This window comes from Tursiops truncatus, chromosome X (genome assembly GCF_011762595.2).
Source record: "Tursiops truncatus isolate mTurTru1 chromosome X, mTurTru1.mat.Y, whole genome shotgun sequence".
NCBI lineage: Eukaryota > Metazoa > Chordata > Mammalia > Artiodactyla > Delphinidae > Tursiops > Tursiops truncatus.
This window is the reverse complement of record NC_047055.1, coordinates 317137-330562: the sequence shown is the minus strand read 5'-3', so window position 1 is coordinate 330562 and position 13426 is coordinate 317137. Positions and strand designations below refer to the sequence as shown.

The following is a 13426-nucleotide window of genomic DNA, read 5'->3' as shown; positions in this document are numbered from 1 at the left end:
ACAACAGTGAGAGGCCCGTGTACCGCAAAAAAAAAAAAAAAAAAAAAAAAAAAAAAAAAAAATAGAGGGGAAAGAGGGAGACAAAGTGACCGCTATGCTAAGAAAGCCGAGCAGGGTGGAGAGCTCGGTGCCCAGCTCACAGCAGGAGGACTGCCTGGCCTTCCAAAGGAGTAGGAACCTCCACCGTCACCGTCACAGGAGAAAGGAGGGCAGGATGGCAGGGACTCAAAGACATTGGTAGCCTCAGAAGCAGGAGGTTAGGAGGCTCCTCCACACCGCCAGGGAGAGCCAAGCTGAGCCTTGGGGCTGGAGCTCAGCTTCCTCCTTCACCCGCCAGGAGCTCCCACCTTCCTGGTCTCCACTCGCTTCTTCCCAAGTGCCTGGGGAGATCCGATCATGAGAGGCCCTGGGGTCGTTCGGGAGCTCGCTGGCATCTGAGGAGGCCTTGCCCGTGTCTGTCATGCCTCTAGGTCCCCTCTGCATCGTGGCCCTGGTCATCACCGTGGGCCTCACCTGGCTCGTAGCCAGCATCCTCGGTGGGCCTGGTGGTGGCTTTCCTCGCATCCAACAACTCTTCGCCAGTGAGTGTGGGACTCTCCCTCGCCCCACTACAAGGTCCCCGGCGCGGCCACCTGGGCCTGCAGCCTGAGGCTTCGGGTGGAGGTGGTGGTGGCCTGGGTTTGCTGTCTCTTCCTGGCAGGGCACCTGTAGCTGCCCTCGGTCCGCCTCCTGGCATCGGGCACAGCCTGCCCCCTACCACCCAGTTGCTTCAGCTGGAAATGCCAATCTCCGCTAATTAGAATCCTTTGTTCGCTGAGGCCCATGTGAGGGGGCAGGGGGGCTTCTGCTGAACATTGGGGATGACTCCCAAGTTGTTCCCTGCAGGCTTTCTGCTGGGTTCTGAGATGGGGAGGGGACTCGACACCTCGTTACTGGTGACACATCACCTAAGTACTTTTTTTTCAACTTTATCAATAAAAATTTCAGAATTTACTTATATGTATAAAAGATATATATGTATTTACAAAAGACTTAAAAACCATAACCACATTTAAAAATAATCGGTTTACTTAATTTCATCAAATATACAGTGAGTGTTCAAACTTCCAAATATCTCATAAATGTAAAAAACATTTTATGTAGATTTAAAAAAAATCAGGATCCAAATAAGCTCCACATATTGTGATTGGTTGTCTTTTAAAGTTTTATTTCTTAAATTATCATACACTAAAATTGACTTTTTGTTCTTTTGGTGTAAAGTTTTATACATGCATAGATTCATGTAACTATAATTAGAATTAGTATAGTTCCATTACCCTAAAAATCTTGTTTGTACTATATCGTTATAGTCATAGCCTCCTCCCTACCCCTAACCCCTGGAAACCATTTATCTGTTATCCATCCCTATAGTTTTGTCTTTTATAGAATGACATATAATGGGAATTGGTATGTAATCTTTGACTTCTTTCACTTAGTATAATGCCTTTGAGAATCAGTCAAGTTTTTGTGTGTATCAATGGTTGTTATTTTATACTAAGTAATATTTCACTGTATGGAATGTATCACAATTTATCCATTCACCCATTGAAGAACATTTAGGTTGTTTAATACTTATGTACAGAATATATTTCGGTCATGTTTTCCTTTATCCAACCTGATCATCTCTGTCTCTTAAATGGTGTGTTTAGCTCATTTACATTTAGTGTAATTATTGATATGTTTGGATTCAAGTCTACTGTTTTGTGTTTCTTTTGTTTATTTTTGAACATTTTCTAGTATTCCATTATAAATCATTTATAGTACTTTTGAGTATTTCTCTTTATACAATATTTTTAGTGGTTGCTCTAGGGATTACCAAATGTATACTTTTCACAGTCTATTTAGAATCAATAAATCTATTTCAGATCAGTGTCTTACTAATTCAACTGAAATGTAGACACCTTACTGCCATATAGATACCTTTACCTTCTACATAGTTATGCTATAGTTGTCTTATATATTATATCTACCTACATTTAAAATCCTATCAGAGATCATTATGTTTTTTGCTTTCAACCATCAAACATGTTATAAAGAACTCAAGAGGAGAAAAGTCTACTATATTTACCCATATATTTACCATTTCTCTTGACTTTTTTTTATTCCTGATGATGTAACTTTTCTTCTGGTATCATTTCCTTTCTGTCTGAAGAACTTTTCAGCAATTCTTTTAGAGCAGGTTTCTGATTTCAAATTTTCTTAGGTTTTATTCATCTGAGAATGTATTTATTTCACCTTCATTAGTAAAGATATTTTCACTGGATTTACAATTCCAGGTTAACAGTTCTTTTCTTTCAGCACTTGGAAAATATTGTGTACTTCCTTTTGGATCCCGTGGCTTTTGATGTGAAATCTGTTTTTCCCCTATTGCTAATATATTTTTGTCTATGGCTGCTTTCAAGACCTTTTCTTTCTCTTTAGTTTTCAGCATTTGATTACGATGTATCTGGGCATGGATTCCTTTGTGTATATCCTGTATGGGGTTGGCTCATCTTCATGAATCTGTAGATTTATGTTTTTCCCCAAACTTGGGATATTTTCAGTCATTATTTCTTCAAATATTTTTTTCAATTCAGCACTCTTTCTCCTCTCCTTCTTGGATTCCAATGATGTGAATTTTAGAATTTTTGTTATTTTCCCACAGGTTCCCAAGACTCTGTTCACTTTTTTTTCCAATCTTTTCTCTCTGTTCATATTGGATGATATCTAGTGGTCTATCGTTAAGTTCACTGGTTCTTTCCTCTGTCATCTCTATTCTACCATTGAGTCCATCAGGTGAATTTTTTTTCACTGAGTGTTTCAGTTCTAAAATATCTATTTGATTCTTCTTTATTCGTTTTATTTCTTTACTGATGCTTTCTATTTTAATATTTGTTTAAATAATGTTCACAATTGTCCATCAGAGATTTTTTATAATAGCTGCTTTAAAGCCCTCATCAAATGACTCCAACATCTCTGTCATCTCATTGTTGCTATCTGTTGACTGTCTTTTCCCATGCAAGTTGAGATTTTCCTGCTTATTTGTATGCCAAGTATTTTTTGTTTTGTATCCTGGGCATATTGAATATTACATTATAAGATTCTCAGTTTTGTTTACATCCTAGGAAAATGCTGATATTTTTGTTTTAGTCTTCAGTGGGCTGTGGGTTCCAAAATCAGTTCAAATTTTTTTTTTGCAGTACTAATTGCATCTGTCTAGCATATGCGCCACCCAGTGGTCATCCTGAGACCTGAGTGAAGATCTACCTGTTAGCTCACTTCTCAAAGTCTTTGGTATATTAATTAGTATCAAATACATTCATGAGCAGGTCAGGTTGCTCCGGAGTTCATAAACAATTTTATGGGGGTCACTCTTCCAAGTTCCACTCTCTCAATTATCTCCAAAGTATTTTTTAGCTCCCAAGTCTCTTCTTTTTATTCTTCCACCCCAAACTGCCCACTTCTATGATTGTACCATGTCCAAAGTCAAGCAGAAATAAGACAAAGAAAGGAAGAAAAGCAATGGGATATGTTCCTACTCTCTTGGAGCGACAAGTCCATCCAATGGAGGGAAATGTCCCGCTCTCTGAGTTTTGGCTCCCGCATGCCTCCAATTGCCAGCCAATATCACTGCCACAGGATTGCCTGGAGGTTAGGGCACAAGAGAATGGAATAAAAGGAGGAAAAAATGAAAGATTCCCCACCCCTGACCTTTAGGTTTTATGTTTCCTGTTCCTTAAGCCAGGCTTCTTCTGAGTCCTCTTTTGTACTACAGTGTCCACTTCTGAGTTTTGTGTTGCATTGAGTTGAGGCCAGGATATACCAAAATGAAAATCATGGTACTGTTTGGGGTTCTTCAAGTTATGGTATTTTTCCATTATATATTTACAATTGAACAACATTTATAAGTTGATCAGGGAATGTTCCAAGTTCAGCCTGGCTTAGGCTCTGAGTTTCTGACCCACTTGCCTTTCACTTCTCAGTGTAGGCCAGGCTGACCTGCTGCAGGCCTCAGGATACTTCTATACTAACAGAAATAATCCTTTGTACCCATAAGACTGACTGGTATTTCAGTTAGGACTTACATTTGCAGTTGGTGAGAAACTCAATCTAAATTGACTTTATCAAAAGGGTAGTTGATTGGCTCATGTAACAGAATAGTCCAGGGATAGGTCTAGCTTTAGATAATATGACCTAATCCAGGACCTCATAATATCATCAAGGCATGAACTCTCTCCATTTCTCAGTTGTGCTTTCCTCAGTATTACATGCATTTTCATATAGTTTCTTCCCTCATTATGGCGAGGTGGTTACCAATAATTCCTGGTTTACAACTTCATGACTTAAGTCCAACAGAATAGAGAACACCTCTTTATTGCTTGAACAAGATTCCTGGTATTATCTCTGATTGGATCAAAATGTTTTACTTGAATCATCTGCCCATATCCAAATCATATATTGTGGCCTAGGAGAGTGATTGGCCAGGCCTGTGTTACATGTATGCTCTTGGAACCAGAGATAGAGTCAGCTTTACCCAAAGCACACCACACATAAACAAAGCACATTGCTGATCATCAGTGATGATCTTCCTAAAGTAAAATCACGGTGGTTCTACCAGATGAAGAGGTGATGGACGATGGGAGAAAGAATTAACAAATGTATACTATACCCAGAGAACTCAATAACTTCCATTAGGGTGCTTATAAAGCCTTGCCTTCCCTCTGTACTTTTTGTTGGTCCAGTTTGTCTCTCTTCCCTTGCTGAATCCTTACCCATAAGTTTTAATTATTGTTTGTTCTTCAGAACAGAGGCTTATAGGTTGTAATTGAAACCATTTATGAGATGAAATATCCTGAAGTATATATTAAGCAGTGGCTCTAAAAGTCTTGTCTCTGGAGCAGCAGCAGCATAGCCTAGGAACATGTTAGAAGTGCCAGTTCTTGGGTCTCATCCCAGACCTAATGAGTCAGAAACTATTGTGATGGAGCTCAGAAACCAGTGTTTTAACAAGCCCTCCAGGTGATTGTGATGTTCACTAAGATTTGAGAACCACTGAACTAGAGAATAGGAAGAAAAAAGTAAAGATTGCAGAAGAGACTGCAGAGAATAACCAGGGATGTAGAAAGAAAACCAGAAGCATGTGGTAACAAGAGAAGTCAAAGAGAATGCTTTAGAATGTGTTTACTAATTTGTTGGATAGTTCCCATATTATAAGGTAAGGTCTAAGAGACCAGAGAATTTTTTTGTCTTGCTCTCTGCTGTATCCATAGCATATAGTCGGAGACTTCAAAACTTCTCTCTCTGCAGCTGGTTGAACAAGTAAACAGAAAATTAGTAATGATATAGAATACCTGAACAATACTATCAAATAAGACTCAGTTTGTATTTACAAATACTCCACCTAACAAAAGCAGAATACAATTTCTTTTCAAGTGTGCATGGAAGATTCACCATTATAGAACATACTTTGGATCATAAAACAAGCCTCAACGAATTTGAGTATCAATCATATAAAATATGTTCTCAGATCACAATGGAATTAAACTAGAAATAAATAACAGAAATATATCTGAAAAATTGCCAAATATTTGGAAATTTAACAATATACATCAAAGTTACCCAGAGATCAAAGAAATCTGAACCAATAACTTAAAATATTTTGAACTGGGGAATTCCCTGGTGGTCCAGTGGTTAGGACTTGGTGCTTTTGCTGCCATGGGCCCAGGTTTGATCCCTGCTCAGGGAACTAAGATCCCAAGGTAGCTGTGTGGTACAGCCAAAAATAAATTTTTAAAAATATTTTGAACTGAATAAAGATAAAATACAACAGATGAAAATATGTGGGATGCAGCTAAATCAGTGTTTAGAGGGAACTTTATATTGTTAAATTCTTAAATTAGAAAAGAAGAAAAGTCTCATATAAATAATCTAAACTTCCAGCTAAGAGGTTCAAAATAAACCCAAAGCAAGCATAGGGAAGGAAATTATAAAGATAAGAGCAGAGGTCAATTAAACTGAAAAAAGAAAATTAATAGAGAATATCAATGAAACAAAAGTTGCTTTTTTAAAAGATCAACAAAATTGATAAGCCTCCTGCCAGACTGACCAAGAAGAAAAAAGCAATAAAACTACAAATATCATTAAAGGCCACACAGACATTAAGAGGATAAAGGAATACTATGAAAAACCTTATGCTCAGAAATGAAACAACTTAGATAAAACGAACAAATTTCTTGAAAGACACAAACTACAGAAACATCCAAGAAGAAATAGATAACCTTAACAATCCTATATCTATTTTAAAATTTTAATTCATAGTTAAAATGTGCCAAAAAAGAACACTTCAGGCCCAGATGGTTTCACTGATGCGTTTTCCCAAACACTTAAGGAAGAAATAATATTCTCTTCAAGAATATAGAAGAAGAAACACTTCCAAACTCATTTTATGAGGCAAGCATTACTCTAATACCAAATCAAAGAAATTACAAGAAAGAGAAACTAGTATTTCTCATGAACATAGATGCAAAAATATGCAACAAAATATTAGCAAATTAAATCTAGCAGTATATTAAATGCAAAATACGTCATGATCAAAGTGGGAATGGTTTATTCTAGTAATAAAAGGCTGTTTCAACATTTGAAAATCAATCAACATAATTCACCATATTAAGAGATTAAATAAGAAAAAAACTATGGTCATTTAAATAGACACAGAGAAAGCATTTACAAAAAAGTGTCTATACGTGATTTTTTTAAAACTCCCAGAAAACTAGGGATAGAAAGAAACTTTCTTAACATGGTAAAGGGGAATCTACAAAAAATTGACAGCTAACATCATACTTAACAGTGAGAAGCTGAATAGTTTATTTGAAGGATGCAGAACAAAGAAAGGAAATCTTCTCTCATAACACCTCTTCAACAAAGTACTGGAAGTCCAAGTCAATGCAATAAAGGATAACAAGAAATAAAAGGCATAGAGATTGAAAGAGAAAAAAAACTACCTATACTTGCAGGTGACATAATTGTTTTATGAAGAAAACCTATAAAGAATCTACAAAAAATATCCTAGATCTAATATATGAGTTTAGCAAGTTTGTAAGATACAAAATTCAATTATATTTCTATAGACAAGCAATGCAATGTGTTTCAAAATTTTAAAAATACCACTTACAATGGCACAAAAATGAAACACTGAAGTATAGATCTAATAAATTATATTCAGTGTCTGTATGGTGACAACTACAAAATACTGCTAAAAGAAATCAAAGAAGACATAAATAACTGGACTTCATTATTGTTTAACAACCATTTGCACTGCAAAGGACACTGTTAAGAGAATGAAAGGCCAAGCTACAGACTAGGAGAAAATATTTGCAAGTTACACTTCTGACAAAGAACTTCTATTCAGAATATACAAAGAATTCTCAAAATTCAGCAGTGAGAAAACAAACAACCCAATTAAAACTGATTAAAATAACTGAACAGACACTTCACCAAAGACAATATACAGATGTCAAATTAGCATATGAAAAGAAACATGTCATTAATCATTTGGAAAATACAAATTAAAACCGCAATGAGCTACCACAGCACATCTAGTACAACTAAAAATTTTAAAACCTGGCAATACCAAATTCTGATGAAGATGCAGAGGAGGTGGAATGCTCACACATTGCTACTAAAGATGCAAGTTGGTACAGCCACCTTGAAAAATAATCTGGCAGTTTCTTATAATGTTAAACATATGCCTACAAGGTGACCCAGTAATCCCAGCCCTAGATATTTACCAAAGAGAAATGAAAATTTATATTCACCCAAAAGCCTGTATGTGAAGATTTATACTAGTTTTATGTACAATTACCCAAAATGGAAATAACTTAGCTGTCCTTCAACAAGTGAATTGACTAACTATGGTACATCCACAAAATGGAAAACTACTCAGCGATAAAAAGGAACAAACCACTGATTCATGCAACAACATGGATAACATCCAGTAGTAATGATCACACCTAGCATTCAGGTCTTGGTTTCTAAATACCATTCTCCAATAAAAGGAACAAGGGCTTCTTGAAGAACTGGGTGGTTGCTGAGCTAGGAAAGGGGAAATGTGAGATGAGACTGGAGCATCTTGTAAGGCCAAAACGTAAGAAAGTGCTCAGAAAAGGAGAAGGGATGAAGGAATATTGAAAAGACAAAGAAGCCAACCTGAATTAGCTACCAATGGTCAAAGGTGACTATAAATGGTCAGAAGAAGGAAATTTTGGTGGTGATAGAGCTGTTCCATATCTTAAGGGTAGCGCTGACTGTGCTTTTGTCAGAATCCATAGAGCTGTACACCACAAAGCATGAACTTTATAGTACATGAATTTTAAAATAAATTAGAGAGAAATAAAAAGAAATTTCCAAAAATTATAATGCACATGTTGCTAAATAATTCCTACCCAAAACATATCTTTTTGTATTATACTCACTGTATCTTTAAAATAACTCGACAGTTTTTGTTTGTTTGTTTGTTTGTTTTGCGGTACGCGGGCCTCTCACTGCTGTGGCCTCTCCCGTTGCGGAGCACAGGCTCCGGACGCACAGGCTCAGCGGCCATGGCTCACGGGCCCAGCCACTCCGCGGCATGTGGGATCTTCCCGGACCGGGGCACGAACCCGTGTCCCCTGCATCGGCAGGTGGACTCTTAACCACTGCGCCACCAGGGAAGCCCTCGACAGTTTTATAGTTATACACATTTAGGTTCTCTGCACATTTATTTTTTAGAATAATGTAATGAATTCCCATGGAGCCATTGCCCAAGCTAAAAACGAAAGCATTTTCAATAATTTATGTACTCCCTCCATCTTGCCTCCCTTTACCTGAAGTAACCATTATTCTAAATTTTATGCTTATCATTCCCTTCCTTTTAAAATTTTCTGATATCATAAACATTTAGCTAAATCAATGTTTCAAAACTGTTCATTTATGTAAGCAGCACTCAGACCAAGAAACAGAACATGACTACTTCCCCAGCAACTTCCCTTAGGTCCCTTCCAGTTACTGCCGCCACCCCCAGAGCGATTACCACTCTGATTCTATAACAGCATAGATTAGTTTTTCCTGTTTCTGAATTTTATATAAATGAAATTATATACTATACAATATCTAATGTCTGACTTATTTTGATTAATATTATCTCTTTTGTATTCATCCATATTGTTTCAAGCAGTTGTATAGCTGTTATATAGTATTCCGTTGTGTAAATATACCACAGTGTATTTATCCATTTTGGTGGGCATTAGGTTTTTTCAAATTGGGAATATTATAGACAGTGCTGCTATGAATATGCATGTCTTCTAGTGAACATGTTATGCATTTCTGTTGGCTATACACTTATGATTGGAATAGCTAGGTCATAGGATATGTATATGCTCAACTGTAACATATACTTGAGTTTTCCAAAGTAGTTTACCATTTGACAGTCCCTCCAGCAATGATGAGAGTTTGTTCTATATCCTTACTCAACTATGGTATTGTCTGTCATTTTCATTTTATCCATTCTTGTGGATGTGTAATGGTATCACATAGTGGTTTCAATTTGCATTTCCTATTGATTAATGAAGTTGAGCACTATTTTATGTTCCTTGGTCATTTGGAGATCCTCTTGTGAAGATTTTTATTGGTTGTCAATTGCTTTTGTTTTTTAAAAAGTAACAAACTGTTGGATTTATTTAATTAATCTTAATTCATTAATTTGTTCTTTTATCCCTATAACTCCTTTCTTATGCTTTCCACAGAATTTTTTTTCATATGAGTGATCTCATATGTAAGGTTTTGAATTAACTGTTAGTTAATTTAAGTTTTCCATGTTAAGTAATGAAAATATGTTGTGGCCATAGTGAGAAGCAAGATACATCTCTGTCCAAAATTGGTTTGGATGTCAAGACTGATGATGCCACACACACACACCAAGAGGGTATGAAAAGTTTTATTCCTTACATACAAGGCTTTCTAGGAAAAACAGGGCAAGCCTCTGAAGCTTGTCCAAAGATGGCTCGAGCGAACAAGGAAAAGAGACTGGGTTGGATGTTTATGGTGTTTAGGGAGTGGAGCCAGTGTGAGGATTCCTGTGCATGGGTAGGGCATTGCGTGGTTTGAATCTCTGACCTGCACCAAAGGAGAAAGCATCCAGGCTTTCTCATAAGCTTGTCTAGATGTGGGGCAGAAGAACAAGTGGGAAGGGTGAGGCTTAAATCTGACATCAGCCAAACATTAAAAAATGGAGTCAGACCTTTATTACAAAGTAATTTTTTCTCTGAGCTCAGTTTTATCTGTAGCACATATATTTTGATACTGGAGACTCTGCATTTTAGATTCTCTACATTTTCTTCTTTGGTTTAGGTTTTATTGTTGTTTCCACTTTTGTTGTTATGTACTAATTTTATTGCCTTTATCCAAAAATATAGTCTGTACTTTGGAATATGCTGAAATTTCCCCTGTGAATAATACCTAGCTAACTTTAAAAGCTGGTTTATTGATATATAATTCATATAACATAAATTCACCCATGTAGAGCATACAATTCAATGGATTTTAATGTATATACAAGAGTTGTGCAACCATCACCACAATCTAATTTTAAAACATTTTCAACAAAATACATAGGAATAAAGCTAACCAAGGAGGTGAAAGACCTATATGCTGAAAACTATAAAACATTGCTAAAGGAAATTAAAGATGATGCAAAGAAATGGAAAGATATTCCATACCCTTGGAATGGAAGAATTAATATTGCTAAAATGGCCATACTACCCAAAGCAATCTACAGATTTAATGTGATCCCTATCAAATTACCCATGACATTTTTCACAGAACTAGAACAAACAATTCTAAAATTTATATGGAACCACAAAAGACCCAGAATTGCCAAAGCAAACCTGAGGGAAAAGAACAAAGCAGGAGGCATAACCCTACCAGATTTCAGACAATACTACAAACCTACAGTAATCAAAACAGTGTGCTATTGGCACAAAAACAGACATATGAATCAATGGAACAGAATAAAGAGCCCAGAAATAAACCCACACATGTATGGTCAATTAATCTATGACAAAGGAGGTGAGAATATACAGTGGAGAATAGACAATCTCTTTAGCAAATGGTGGTGGGAAAGCTGGACAGCCTCATATAAATCAATGAAGTTAGAACACTCCCTCACACCACACACAAAAATAAACTCAAAATGCTTTAAAGACCTAAATATATAAGACAGGAAACAATAAAGCTCCTGGAAGAGAACATAGGCAAAACATTTTCAGACATAAATTGTAGCAATATTTTCTCAGATCAGTATCCAAAGGAAAAAGAAATAAAAGCAAAAATAAAACATGAGACCTAATCAAACTTAAAAGCTTTGCACAACGAAGGAAACCATAAGCAAAATGAAAAGACACTGTACTGAATGGGAGAAAATATTTACCAATGATACAACTGACAAGGGGTTAATTTCCAAAATGTACAAACAGCTCATACAACTCAATATCAAAAAAACACACAACCCAATCCAAAGAAATGGACGGAAAACAAATAGACATTTCTCCAAAGAAGACATACAGATGGCCAAAAGGAACATGAAAAGATGCTCATCATTGCTACTTATTAGAGAAATGCAAATCAAAACTACAATGAGGTATCACCTCACACCAGTCAGCATGGCCATCATCAAAAAGTCTACAAATAATAAATGCTGGAGAGAGTGTGGAGAAAAGGGAATCCTCCTACACTGTTGGTGGGAATGTCAATTGGTGCAGCCACTATGGAGAACAGTATGGAATTTCCTTAACAAACTAAAAATAGAGCTACCATATGATCCAGCAATCCCACTCCTAGGCATATATCCAGAAAAGACAAACACTCTAATTCAAAAAGATACATGCACCTATTACCCAGTCATTAATAAAATGAAATAATGCCATTTGCAGCAACATGGATGGAACTAGAGATTGTCATACTGAGTGAAATAAGTCATATGGGAAATACAAATAGCATATGATATTGCTTATATGTGGAACCAAAAAAAAAGGGTACAAGTAAACTTATCTACAAAACAGAAATAGAGTTACAGAAGTAGAAAATAAACTTATGATTACGAGGGGTAAGGGGGGGAGGGATAAATTGAAAGATTGGAACTGACATATACACACTACTGTATATAAAATAGATAACTAATAAGGACCTACTGTATAGCACAGGGAAGTCTACTCAATACTCTCTTATGGCCTATATGGGAAAAGAATCTAAAAAAGAGTATATATATATATATATATATATATATATATATATATATATATATATATATGACAGATTCACTTTGCTGTACGCCTGAAACTAACACAACATTGTAAATGAACTGTACTCAAATAAAAATTAAATTTAAAAAAAGAAAAAAAAACATACATGCACCCCAATGTTCATAGCAGCCCTATTTAGAATAGCCAACATATGGAAGCAACCTAAGTGTCCATCAAGAGATGAATGGATAAAGAAGATGTGGTATATATATATGTGTGTGTATATATATATAAGATTGAATATTATTACTCAGCCACAAAAAATAAAAAATAATGAAATATTGTCATTTGTAGCAAGATGGATGGATTTAGAGATTACCATACTAAGTGAAGTAAGACAGAGTAAGACAAATATTATATGATATCACATATCTGGAATCTAAAAAATAATACAAATGAATCTATGTAAAAAACAGAAACAGACTCAGAGACACAGGAAACTAACTTACAGTTACCAAAGGGGAAAGGGAGTGGGGAAGGATAAATTAGGGGTATGGGATTAACAGATACAAACTATTGGGTTGGCCAAAAACTTAGTTCGGGTTTTTCCGTAACATCTTACTATGCATAAAATAGATAAGCAACAAGGAATTACTGTATAGCACAGGGAACAATATTCAATATCTTATAATAACCTATAATGGAAAATAATCTGAAATATATATATATATAAAAGATCACTTTGCTGTATACCTAGCACAATATTTTAAATCAACTATACTTCAATAAAAAGGAAAAATAAATAAAACATTTTCATCACCCTAAAAGGAAACCCAGTACCCATTAGAAGTCACACCCCTTCCTTTCCATCATTGTGTCCTAGTCCTAGACAACTACTAATCTAATCTCTGTCTATAGATTTGATTATTTAGGATGTTTCATATAAATGGAATTATACAATATGTGTTCTTTTGAGGATGGATTATTTAACTCAGCCAAATATTTTCAGGGTTCATCAATGATGTTGCATGTATCAGTACTTCACCTTTTATTATTAATATTCTATTGTATGCATACACAATGTTTTATTTATTTATATATTGGTTAATATACTTTTGTGTTGATTCCACTTTTTG

The 13426-nt window shown here is 35.7% G+C and overlaps 1 non-coding gene across 1 annotated transcript; it reads left to right on the top strand.

The window, feature by feature from the left end:
* The first annotated feature begins 5691 nt into the window (after positions 1 to 5691).
* Positions 5692 to 5764, top strand: TRNAK-UUU (transfer RNA lysine (anticodon UUU)). The gene has a single exon. It is a non-coding gene; the product is annotated as a tRNA-Lys (tRNA).
* Positions 5765 to 13426: the final 7662 nt, after the last annotated feature.